The 12,895-nt window shown below is 37.6% G+C and overlaps 1 protein-coding gene and 1 long non-coding RNA gene across 3 annotated transcripts in view; one reads left to right on the top strand and one right to left on the bottom strand.

Moving 5' to 3' along the window:
• The window catches only part of RERG (RAS like estrogen regulated growth inhibitor), a 112,904-nt gene that overhangs the window by 59,516 nt on the left and 40,493 nt on the right, over window positions 1-12,895 (top strand). The gene's annotated exons all lie outside the window — the stretch shown is intronic.
• Window positions 6,910-12,895, bottom strand: part of LOC134728433 (uncharacterized) — a 138,181-nt gene continuing 132,195 nt past the window's right edge. Inside the window, exons 3-4 of the long non-coding RNA XR_010108814.1 lie at window positions 9,182-9,432; window positions 6,910-7,010 (exon numbers count right to left, since the gene is read on the bottom strand). This is a non-coding gene — a long non-coding RNA (uncharacterized LOC134728433). The remainder of the gene's footprint in view (window positions 7,011-9,181; window positions 9,433-12,895) is intronic.

Here is a 12,895-nt window from a genome sequence, read left to right as displayed (position 1 = left end):
AAGATAAACATTCTCCAAAGAATACACTTGTTGACTGATGTTTTCCTTGGGATGGTCCATATGTACAGATTATTTTGTGTGACACAGTGGCCTACTTTATTACTTTATTTGTACTAGATAGAGCAAAACACTAAGTGATGCCCCTGTTTCTTTCTTTCTTTCTTTCTTTCTTTCTGAGATGGAGTCTCACTCTGTTGCCTAGGCTGCAGTGCAATGGCGTGATCTCGGCTCACTGCAGCCTCCGCCTCCTGGGTTCAAGCAATTCTCATGCCTCAACCTCCCGGGTAGCTGTGACTACAAGCATGTGCCGCCACACCTGAGTAATTTTTGTATTTTTAGTAGAGACGGGGTTTCACCATGTTGGCCAGGAAGGTCTTGATCTCCTAACCTGATGATCTGCCCGCCTCGGCCTCCCAAAGTGCTGGGATTACAGGTGGGAGCCATTGCGCCCAGCCGATGCCCCTGTTTCTAAGGAGTATTATTCCCTAAGGCTTTAATGCTTATTAAGCAAACCCTGATGTATTTTTCCAATTCAATTCTTACATCTCCATCTTCACTATGCTGCCATCCAAGGTGTGGGGCTGCGTTAATTCTTGACTTCCAGCATTCTATGTAATGCCTTCAAATGTCTTTGGACAAAGCGTGATCATAATTAATATAATTATTTTTCATATGCAAAGTATTTTATTGTGGCAGTATCTCTTTGGATCACTAAAATTATCCTGTGGGATAAATAATGTAAATATTACTGTGTTTTCTATTTTAGACATGAAGAAATTGAGATTGAAAGGTTAACAAATCTAAGGCTACACTCCAAATTCTGCATACCTTTTGCGGTGTGATTTCTTCTTGTTTCCTTTATAGATGGAGCCCTTAACAAAAGTTTTGAAAAGCCCTTAACAAAAGTTTTCTAAAAAGCCATGTTTCAGCGGCACCTGAGATGCTTTGCACCTGCTGCAATCCCTGTGTGCCTCATTTCAGCTTGTCAAGTGGCCAGTACCCGCGCATGGTTACTGTGCTGCCCAGCGAGGGTCACAGTGCTTTGTACTTAGAATTCGTGAAATATACACAACCTAACACTACTGTTTTCAGTACAATATCAAGACAAGGATTCAAAACAAAAAAAAATGACCAAAATGTGCACATATATATATGCACATATATAGAAGTGTACAAATAAAAACTGCTCAACTGTGGAGAACTGTACTTAGCCATTATAATGAAACAGATTTGCTGTTTTATACAAGTAGGAATTTGTTATAGATACTAAATATTCGTGTTCATTTTTCCCTCTATTTTCCAAAATGTATGATAATCTCTACTGCTTTCTTCCTTCTTATATCAACTATGGAATATCAAAATTTTCTTAATTGTCTTAGGCCAAGATGCATTAAATCTCACCCTTTTCCATTGTTTGGAAGATAAATTTGGTTGGGATTTTTTGTTGTTGTTTGTTTTGTTTCCATTAAGATTTTTTTGTTTGTTTGTTTGAGACGGAGTCCTGCTCTGTCGCCCAGGCTGCAGTGCAGTGGCACAATCTCGGCTCACTGCAAGCTACGCCTCCCGGGTTCACACCATTCTCCTGCCTCAGCCTCACAAGCAGCTGGCACTACAGGCGCCCGCCACCACGCCCGGCTAATTTTTTGGTATTTTTAGTAGAGCCGGGGTTTCACTGTGTTAGCCAGGATGGTCTCGATCTCCTGACCTCGTGATCTGCCCGCCTCGGCCTCCCAAAGTGCTGGGATTACAGGCGTGAGCCACCGCGCCCAGCCCTCCATTAAGATTTTTAAAATTGTATCAATAGATATAAATATGTCCAAATCAATAACTTTTATTTGAAAACTAAAAATCCTGATAAGCCAAATACAATGTTTAAAATATATAGTTAAATCAATAATAATTCTCCCTTCTGTAAAAGTAAATAATTATCTTTATGTGAGAACTAAAAAGGTATTTCTGTACTAGTAAGGCAGCAAATTATGCAAAAGCATGAACTACTATTGTGGTTGTAGGCCACAAATGGTAGGGACCTATCAAGAGGACACAAGAACCAGCTTGAAAGGGCTCTCCCTGGTGACTTCTGAGACAAAGTAATGTCAGTAATGGATTACAATCCATTGAACAAAAAAAGAATACATGGTTCCCTGTTGATATAAACAGTAAGTGTATAAAAAAATCAACAGGGAGAAAGACAAGTTCTTTTTTACAATAGAATATCAACCAATAAATGTAGAAGAAATGACAAGTTAGAAAACTATCATTTGGAAATTATCAAAATAATTGATTCAGGCAGGAGTCACCAGTGGAGGCTGAAACTAATGAGTGAAAGTGTGGTGAGGATCAGGATATTTACATAGTTTCAGAATATCTTCCACAAATTGCTCATTAATTGTCAGATAGAAAAATAATAACTTTACAGTGGAAAATTCTAAAAAAATGCCACCTTAATAAAATAAAATAAAATAATGCCACCTTAATAAAATAAAGTTCATGTCACCAATGATGGGACATGAACCAACAACATATGCCTCCTGATATGAAGCACTAAGAAGGACACACATCGTTCTGTAGCATTTCTGCCCCAAAATACCTAATCCGAATCTAATTATAAGAAAGTATTAGACAACTGAGGGACATTTTAGTCTGTCTCTCTTCAAAAACTGTGTACTCTTCAAAATTCCTTATACTCTCCAAAAATGTCAAAGATGAAATATCATTAAAAAATGCTGAGAGACCAGGCACAATGGTTCACACTTGTAATCCCAGCACTTTGGGAGGCCGAGGTAGGTGGATCGCTTGAGCCCAGGAGTTTGATCCCAGCCTGGGCAACACAGTGAGACCCCATCTCTTAAAAAAATGCAAAAATTAGCCAGGTGTGGTGATGTGTGCCTGTAATCCTAGCTACTTGGGAAGCTGAAGTGGGAAGATCACATGAGCCCAGGAGGTCGAGGCTGCAGTGAGCCAAGATCATAACACTGTGTTCCAGCCTGGATGACAGAGCGAGATTCTATCTCAAAAAAAACAAAAAAAACAAAAAAACTGAGGAACTATTCCAATTTAAAAGAGTGTAAAGAGTTATAACAACTAAATGCTATGTTCAGTCCTAGATTAGATCCTGGACCAAGGAGAGGAAAGTAACTAGAAAGGGCATGATTGGGACAATTGAAGAAATTCAAATATAGACTGTGGATTAGATAATGTCATTGCATCATGTTAAATTTTCTGATATTGATAATTATACTTTTGTTATCCTACAAAATGTATTTATTATGAAGTATAGATATTGAAACACTTAAATATAAGGAGGCAAAATGTCTCCAGCTTATTCTCAGGTACAGAAAAATGTGAATGTGTGTGTGTATATATATTTATTTATACATAAATATTTATGTATAGAGAGAAGGGAGAGTGAATGATAAAACAAATGGGAAAAATGTAAACAGTTTGTGGATCTGGATAAACAGAATATGAGAGTTATGTAATCTTTTCTCATAGCTTTTTTCTAAGTTTGAAAATATATACAAAAGAGTGACAAAAAAATGTTGAAAAGCAAAATTTTCTCATCAGTAAAGGCAGTCATTTACATTTCACTGTGATGAAAAAGAAAAGCCTGGCTTATTCAAATAAGCAGCCAAAGCTCTTATTTCCTAGTCATCAGTTATCTTTGCATGCTTTGAAGTTGGAGTTCTCTTTCGTGTTTGTATTGTTTTTATTTGTTTGTATCTGTAAGTATAATGTGGGAACCAAAAAGAGTGAAAATGGGACACTCTGGTAAGTTATCTCTACCACTTTAGGGGACAGGAAGCAGCTGACAAGCTTTAGCACTACATTTTCATGGTCGTTTCCCAAGAATGGCCATAAATTACATCCTTCAAGTCAGTCCCAACTAGTGGGAATTCATATGAAAAATTACTTGCTGGTTCTCAAGCTTCTTGCACGTCCCTCTTGACATTTTGTCATAGGAAAACTGGAGGTGGATGGATTGTAAAATATTTCTCAACATTACAAAACATTTTAAAGCTGATACCAGACCTACACTCATATCTGCTGATTACAAATAATTCTAAGCTATTCTGGTATGCCCTGAGCATCTGTCTTATATGCAAAATAAGTGGCCTCTTCTGTTTTCCCCTGTCTTCTTGAACTGTCTGTCTCTTTTCAAAAACTGTGTATTCTTCAAGATTCCTGCAATGCAGAATGAAAAACGGAGGCCATCCACTACAGTGGAAAATATAGAGCAACTCCAAGAAAAGAGGCTGAAAGAAAAGACAGGCTTAGAGATGTCTGACAGACTTGAAGATGGTTTCCATTTTCCCATTTTGCAAGAGGGGCAATGGATCCTATAACAACAGAGCCTGAGTTAGCATTTTATCATGTATTACCTCGTTTAATCCCCTCAATATCTCTATGAGATAGGCACTATTTTTATCCCTATTTTGTAGCTCAGATACAGGTTTAGAGGTTTAGAGAAGTAAATAACTTGTCAAATGTGAGTAGTAGGGTTGAGATTTGCATGAAAATGTGCCTGACTTCAGGGTCTGACTAAGCTTAAACTGCCTTGTTTTATTGATTATATTGATCACTCTATTTCTTTCTCCTGAGGACTCGCAAAGCAATGATAATACCATTCTGCTCTTGCATCATTTGTTGCACATTCTTGTTTAGAAAGAAAATACTAACAACTATTAGAGATTTTCTGAACCTAGTAATTTCATTAACGAGCATTCCCCAAGTCTACAGGGCAAATTTTTTGATACTCACAATGTTACTTCTTGTGAAAATTTTGAAGTGATTTCTGAATCATCAGAGAGAGAGAGATTAAAGTGACACTGTTTTAAACGTTGGTAATTATCATACAATTGCATGAAAGCTGATGTGGTATTTGTGGTAAACTTCCGTATCAGGATGGGTAAGCCTGTATGGCAGGGTTCTTAACCTGAACTCCAGATCCAGCAAAGGGTCCACAGATAGATTTCAGGGGGTCTGTGAACTTGTATGGGAAAACATTTCATCTACATTTTCATGCACCCTTAAATGACATTTGGCACTGCCTTCCATGATGAATGTAGAAACAAATCACAGTGTTAGCAATACCTGTGACTTTGTCCCTAATAGAAATGATGGATATTTCCATTCGTATCAGTTGTTGCTGATATCTCAAAATGTTATTTTTAGTCATCATTAATGTGAAATCATAATTAATAAGCTCAAGACCAGATTATATTGAACATATTAATAAAGAATGTAATTACTATATCACCTATTTATTTTAAAAAATGTTTTTCTAACAGTATATCAATATTTATAAATATTTTTATAGAGATATTTCATCATAGTTGATTTTATTTGTAATGACATATATTTTATATATATTTAAAAGTATTATTATGAGAAATAGTTCACAGGCTGTGCACAAATGGTTTACAGCACAAAAGGGGTGAAGGATCCAGCTCTATAATATAAACTTCATTGTAGCCCTAGTGGAGAATACCCTTGCTTAACAACTGGCTGTTTTCAGAGTCCCCTGGGGGCCCTGCAGTGACTCCAGGAGTAGAGAAAGGCTGTAAATGCTAGAACAAGATAATTGTCAGGTACTACCAAGAAGCCCTACCCAGCCTTCCCAATTAGAAGACAGGAGTCCCCCAATCCCAACCACTTTCAGGTCCTAGTTTCTGCCCAACCCCATTACCTGTTCTTCTTACTCAATTTTAATGAAAGCAGCTCTACTGGCAGCAACTTCATTGTGACCCCAGTGCTCTGGCAAGCTGGGCCTGTGTCAGCAGGCCACAGGGGTGGATGAGAGCCAAGACTTTTGTGATTGCCTCTACCCTCATTTTCCTGTGGAAACACAGTTCAGAAGGACTATGCTGGAGGGTTGATCAGCTTGGTTATGTATTTGCTTTGCGGAAACCTTAAGTTGTCCTTTTATGTGTCACTTTCTCTCATTTCATTTTTTTAATCCTTTATTTTCCAACAGGCAGGTTCTGGTCACACCTACCCAGGTGGCATCAGGTGTGTGCATGTTTTTCCAAAAGTTACAATGCAGCATAGACACTGGAAAATGAAGATGAAAAAACACAGTGGTGTTAGATTACTTTATATACTTCAACACCATGCCTGTTTTTTCCCTTTTTTAATTGCTTGTTTTATATTCTTTATTTAGTTTTTTCCAGTCTGAATATCTCTTAGCTGAGTTTCTTATCCCAATTAATCATTTTATACATACACTGGTTTCTTTTCCAAGTCTCTTTGTAAAGCAAGAATCAATATGAGGTGTCAGTGTCTAAAGCCTTCACACTTAGCAACTTAACATTTTAAAAAATGAAAATATATAATACTACAATTTCATTTAAATTAACTATTCTGAAGCTCCTCCATCAAATATTAGGAAAGGCCCTTTTGAAGTTTAATACATTTTTAAAATTCTAGGTATGAAAATTCTGTTTGCATAATAGTCTTTAAGTTGCTGTCTCACCTAAATAAGACACAGAGGCAGTGTTTATGAATATGATTGCCGAGTGAGATTGAGACAAATTTCAACCTACATTGATTGTCCTATTTGGCAGGAGACCAACGAGCTCCCACATAATGTACGCACCAGAAGACTGGCTATGTTCTTTGGCCATCAGCGGATGTCCATGGTTGCTGCCTATAATTGCAGTGTTTTTCCCATTCTGCAAATTTCTCATTAATCAGGTTACTTTAGCTATTTGGCCAAATTTTCCTCGAAGAAAATGAAATACAATCAATCCCTGATTCTTTTCTGATTATTAGAGACACTGCTCTCCTTCATAAGGAACAATAATCAAAGTAGAATTTATATTTGGCTTCATAATGCAATATGTGAGTTTTTCCAACAGATTTGCCCTCTTAATTGCTTTGGTCTGGCAAACTTTAAAAGGAACTTGCCTTATGTGGATGGCAGTATGAGGTTGTCCAGAACTGAACCGGGTGGTTGGCAATCTGAACAAAGCTTCTGTGCTTTATTGATTGCCAGGGAGACTCGGGGGCTAAACGGCAAGCCAAAAGACAAGGATTCAGAATATATAACTGTACTAGTTTGCTAGCACTGCCTCAACAAAGTACCACAAGCTGGGGGGCTTAAACAACAGAAATTTACTGCCTCATGCTTCTGGAGGCTAGAACTCCAAAATCAAGGCGTCAGAAGGATTGGTTCCTTCCAAAGTCTGTAAGGGAGAATCTGTTTCCTGCCTCTGTCCTAGCTTCTGGTAACCTCAGGCTGTCCTTGGCTTGCAGATGGTGTTCTCCTTATGTTTCCATATCATCTCTCTGTGTGTGTCTGTCTCTGTGTCCAAATTTCCCCATTTCATAAGAACATAGTCATATTTAATCACTCAGGGCTTACTCCAGTGAAATCATCTTAGCTTGATCATCAACAAAGATCTTATTTTTAAATAAGGTCACATTCACAGATACTAAGATTAGGACTTCAGTGTCCTTTGAGGGGACACAATTCAACCCATAACACTATCTATCTTGAAAAATCACCAGAGAGGATAATTTATAGCCATTGGTAAAATTTATGCAAATCATACAATTTCCCTTCAGTCAATGCATTTATTCTGGGTGCCATATTTAGATGATAGGCTGCCAAAAGTAATGCACCGTGAATATTCTTTTTCTTTATATTATAAAAGCTATTCAATTACTCCTGGATTTTCCAAGAACTGTGGTTCTCTAGTTCCTTATAAATCTCAATGGTATTTTTCTGAATATTACTGCTTTCCTTTTATTTATAAATACTAGACTCTCCCACTTTAAGCAAATGTCTAAAGACTGGGGTGAAAGATCTCTTTTGTGAGCAAAGTGCATGTCTAGGGCCCTGTTATTTAAGAAATTTAAGATCATCAATTTCAAACATTCAAAGCCTATACTGCTGGTTCATATTTTTCACTATCCGGAACAGTAATCTTCACAATGGTTAGCTGTGTTCTCTAAAAGTCGCACATAATTGTTATCACATTTAAAATCAAGCACCCATCACAACTCCCCAGTTCTTTCTTTTAGGAAAACCTAAAGAAACCTTGGATGACCTTAAGACTCTATGGAAAAGCTGGAAAAACACTGACCCAGAAAACAAATGTGTAACAAGTCACAGTTTTTCCATTACTTAAGGGAAATTGTGGTGCGAATTTTTTTCTTAATCTCTCTGCTAAGTGTAAATATGTGACTCACCCGAACTCTACCTCATTCTTAGACCATAAATATTAGGAGTGATGACTTATAAGGGGCTCATGTTCGTGTGTGGTAAGTAAATACTTGTCTGCACATATTAATTTAACAAGAAAATGGCATTTTCCTAAGTAGCATAACATCAGAAACAGTAGAGAATTTAATATAAGTAAAAAGCAGTGTTATATTTTAAGAAAATTACTATGATGAAAGAATTCATTTTTTTCAAAGAGCAATATAATAATATTAGGCTTTAATACCTAAGAACATGCATGCTAGATCTGGTTCCAATCCAAAAAAGTTCTGTGAAACTTCAAATACCATGTGAAGGTTAACTTTTAAAAATACATTTCTTCAGAGCAAATTTATATTCCTAGTCCATGCGAAACCACAGGGTGGTGCTCCAGCTGGACTGGTTTCCTCAATTCAAGTTATCCTTGTCCAGTTTCCTTCTTAGGGCACTGCTACATGAAAACCTGATGTGTTCTGTGTTCTTGCAGCAAACTCCTACTGTGTCCTATCTTGGCTCAGGCAGGACAAAATGAAGCTCTCCATCTCTAGGAGGTGGCTTGCTTCAGAGCCTTCTCTGTCCAAAACAAAAGTTTTTTCCATATTGTTTCTCTCTAGGCTTTTGAAATTAGAGGGGAAACACTATGGATAATAGCTTCAGAAAATATGAAAAGCCCACCTATTACAGCAGATGGGACTGAAGTATCAGTCCATATCTAAGGCAGGTGAATTGGTGCATTTGAAGCATTCCAAGTCAGTAGGACAGCCAGAAATATGAAATGAAAAGCACTAGTTTTCCTTAGCAATGAAATTTTGACTCCTATGACTTTGCTAATGCTGTGTTCTGCTTTCCTTTCTGCCTATTCTATTTGTACAACTTTCTGTGCCTTCCTCAGATGGCTTTCCAAAACATCTGTGGGCAATATTCCCTTCACTGAACAGCAATGGTACTTTAAGTGCAAAACAAAACAGAATTTACCTTTTGCAATTTATAGTTCCTGGGTTATTTCATGTGCCTTGTGGTTATCTCAGAAGCCCTTTATTAATCTCCAAACTGTAGGCAAGAAGGTGGTCTTGTTGTCATGGTAATAACTTCAATACTTAGCACATGGAACGCAGCATTTATGGTAAAATACTTTTCCAATCAAATGGTTGCAGCAGTTTTAGAAGTCATAACAGTAAGGGTAGCATGCAGTTCATGAATTCCTTCATCAGGAGGAAAAGACTGACCTGATTTATAAAGGAAAAGGAAGCATAATAAAAGTGGAATTCTGTTAACCTAACCATATTAGTTCTCTTTGCTTAGAGTTAGGGGGTGTCCAATCTTTTCCAAGAAAACTTTGTATATTCTGGCAGTGCCCTCTGGTGGATGATTTACTATGATCCACTACCATTCAGTTCCTGGACATTACATTTCACCTGAAAGATTTCTACCTTTTGTTACCACTTAGCATTTCCCCCCCCATCTCAAGATGAATAGTTTTCTTTCAAAGTTTCTTGAATATCTACATCTACAATCTACAACAAATGCCACTGGATTGTGGTTTGTAAGGAATATCTAAGGTGAATTCTAGCAAAGTGATTATCAGTTTCTACCATTTATTACTTTCAAAGTCATTAAACTGCTAATATGGGTGCAATTTGGCTGTTGCATGGAAACACTTGGCTTGGGTATGTTTATGTAAATGGTTCAAAGCTGTGGACTGTGTATCTGGCAAGCTGCTTCTAAGAAACAAAGGAGAAATAGGCATGTTTTCCATTTAAAAGGCATGTGGTTCTTATTGACTTACCGAGATTGGTTTTTGTTTTTGCTTTGTTTTATTTTCAAAGTCAGTTTTCCACTCTAAGATTAAGTGTGTTCATTATAGAAAACGTAGAAAATACAGAGGAAAAAAATCACCCATAGTCACAACAAAACCAAGATTGATTTTGGATGTAGCCTACGGAGGTAGAATGCTCCCCTGGGGTAGATTTTAGAAACAGGCTGTAGTGGACCAAAGGGGAGCATGGCATTAACTTTCCACAAGCTGTTTTCTCTATTTATAAAGTACAATAACAATATTGCATGTATTATGTACTTTCATTTTCTGTCTCAAATTAGGTATGGAGATTGCATAATAATAATAGCAGCCATTTATTTAGCACAGAATTTCAAAGCCTAACCCTAGAGTTGCCCTTTGCCTCCTGGAGAACAGCAGTTCAGCCCACACTCAATTCTTCCCTATAACCTCCCACATCTCTGCCAGGATTTATTCTTGTAATAGTAATAACTGTTGTTTAACAGGTCCTTATTACACAAGAGAATGCAGCGATTAATATGCAGCCTGTTTGAATTCCAATTCTGGCTTTTCCACCTAATAGCTGAGAGATCTTGGATGAGTAATTAAAGTCTCTGCTTCAGTCTCCTTCTTTGTAAAATAAAGGCCCTGCCACGCAAGGTTTTTTGGAGAAAACTAAGTCCCTAGAACAGATCTGGGAACATAAATGTTAGTTAGTATTGTTAACATATTATGATGATATATTAGACATGATACTAAGTTCATTATTATGCCATTTACTCCTCATAACAATCCTATGAGTTAGATATTCTTTATCCCTGTTTCAGGTAATGAAAATGAAACAGAGAGCTCCAATGACTTGTCCAAATCACACGGCAAGTTACAATGTTGAGCCTAGATATGAGCCTACATTTGACGGTCTATAAAGTTTCAGCTCGCCATCTTGTTTTGGCTCTGATAGGTTAGCTATTATTTTGCTTGTTTGTTTAATTTGTATTGAAGTATAAAATATATTTAATATATAAAAATGCATATTACACAGTTTAAACCTGTGTAAATATTCCCAAATGAAAAACGCCTGAGATATCATCACTGCATCTTTACCAGATCCCATCCAAAGGTGACTACTAAGCTCCCTTCTAATATCATAGCTGTGGTCCAAAAGTGAGCAGTCTTGGCCTTCTACCTACTCTCCCTCCCCGTCCTTTCCCCTAGTAGCCTTCAGGGGGTTTCACAGACCAAAGTAGCATAGTAGGAGAACCGCCGTCTATACCCTGCGTATGCAAATGCATTCATCTCAGTGGGTTGCAACTCTCAGGAAGGAAGGATTCTAAGGCCATAGAGCGCAAAGGAAAGTATGCCATGATCGATTAGTAATGTCTATCATAGTCACGAAACGAGGATGGTGGAGATCTGTAGGCTGGTCCTAGACACCATTTATGAACAGAAACAACTTTTCTTTAAAGTATTTTATTTTCTACCATTTCTAAATCCAGTATCCATGTGAATTGGCATGTTGGCATAATCATGCTGTTGGCTATTTAGTACAAATAGGCTAAATATTAACCTAGGAATCATCTATGTGCATGTAACTTTCTGCATTTGTCCAATAGATCTTTTGAGAGAAATTACTGGAAGTGGAATTCCTTTCATTAAAGTCTCCACCCTCTTCTATAGAAGTAGCACTTTTCCCCTCCAGTATGCAACACAGGTCACATTCTGCCATGAACTAGTATTGTTAGTGAACATCTTTCTCCCCATCAGAACTGCAAAGCCCTTGAGTACTAATTCTGTCTTGTGCTTTCATGTATCATCCACCTCCCCTCCCACCAGTGCCTAGCACTGGTGTTTTCTTTGTTCATAGTAGATGTGGATACATTTTTTTGGCTTTAAATATAAAGATACATTTTACTATTAATATTTTAAACTATGTTAAGAATTAAGTATCAGAATTCAGTCTATATAAGGAAAGCCTGAGATGAAGTGATAAAAAATAGATGAAAAAGTCTTGATTTTTCAGAAAGAACAAATAAGCAAATAAACACAGCCCTGTTTTTCTCAGTCACTATTAGATATTGAACATTAAGAGTTAAAGGACTGCAGGCTGGGCGCGGTGGCTCACGCCTGTAATCCCAGCACTTTGGGAAACCGAGGCAGGCGGATTACGAGGTCAGGAGATTGAGACCATCCTCGCTAATACAGTGAAACCCCGTCTCTACTAAAGAATACAAAAAATTAGCCGGGCGTGGTGGCGGGCGCCTGTAGTCCCAGCTACTCGTGAGGCTGAGGCAGGAGAATGGCATGAACCCAGGAGGCGGAGGTTGCAGTGAGCCGAGACGGCGCCACTGCAGTCCAGCCTGGGTGACAGAGCTAGACTCTGTCTCAAAAAAAAAAGAAAAAGAAAAAAAAAAACAGAGTTAAAGGACTGCAAATGAGTTTAATGAAACTGTTGCCCAAATGATTGATGTTCATGTACAGACCAAAATTTCAGTGCTAAATAGACATGTTAATAATGATGCTGGAATATATGAGTATTTAAAAATCTCCAAATTCCTGGGGAATTAGTAGTTGTAATAAAAGTGACTTCTTCTCATTCACTTCATGACCCCTTAATGTCTCTGCACTTGCTTGGTATCAGCGGCTTATTTAACAAGTCACTGCACATAACTTGTATTCCTTAATAATTAATACACTTAAAGTTTCCTATGCTTACATGGATAGAAATATTTTCCCAGTGTCTTAAGTTTGATTCTTGCAACACTCAGCTCCGTGTTCTTTCAGAAACAGGAGGCTCACTATAGCTGACCAGCACTGGCATGGTCCTTCATTTGCTGTTTGTTTTTTAGGTCATTTTCCCCCCATTTCTACCTTCTTTATTCACACCTTCTTTATTCACACCTTCTTGTTTTATTCCA

The sequence above is a fragment of the Pan paniscus genome, chromosome 10 (assembly GCF_029289425.2).
Source record: "Pan paniscus chromosome 10, NHGRI_mPanPan1-v2.0_pri, whole genome shotgun sequence".
Classification (NCBI taxonomy): Eukaryota; Metazoa; Chordata; class Mammalia; order Primates; family Hominidae; genus Pan; species Pan paniscus.
The sequence above is the reverse complement of the archived record's forward strand: the minus strand, read 5'-3'. Positions and strand labels throughout refer to the sequence as shown.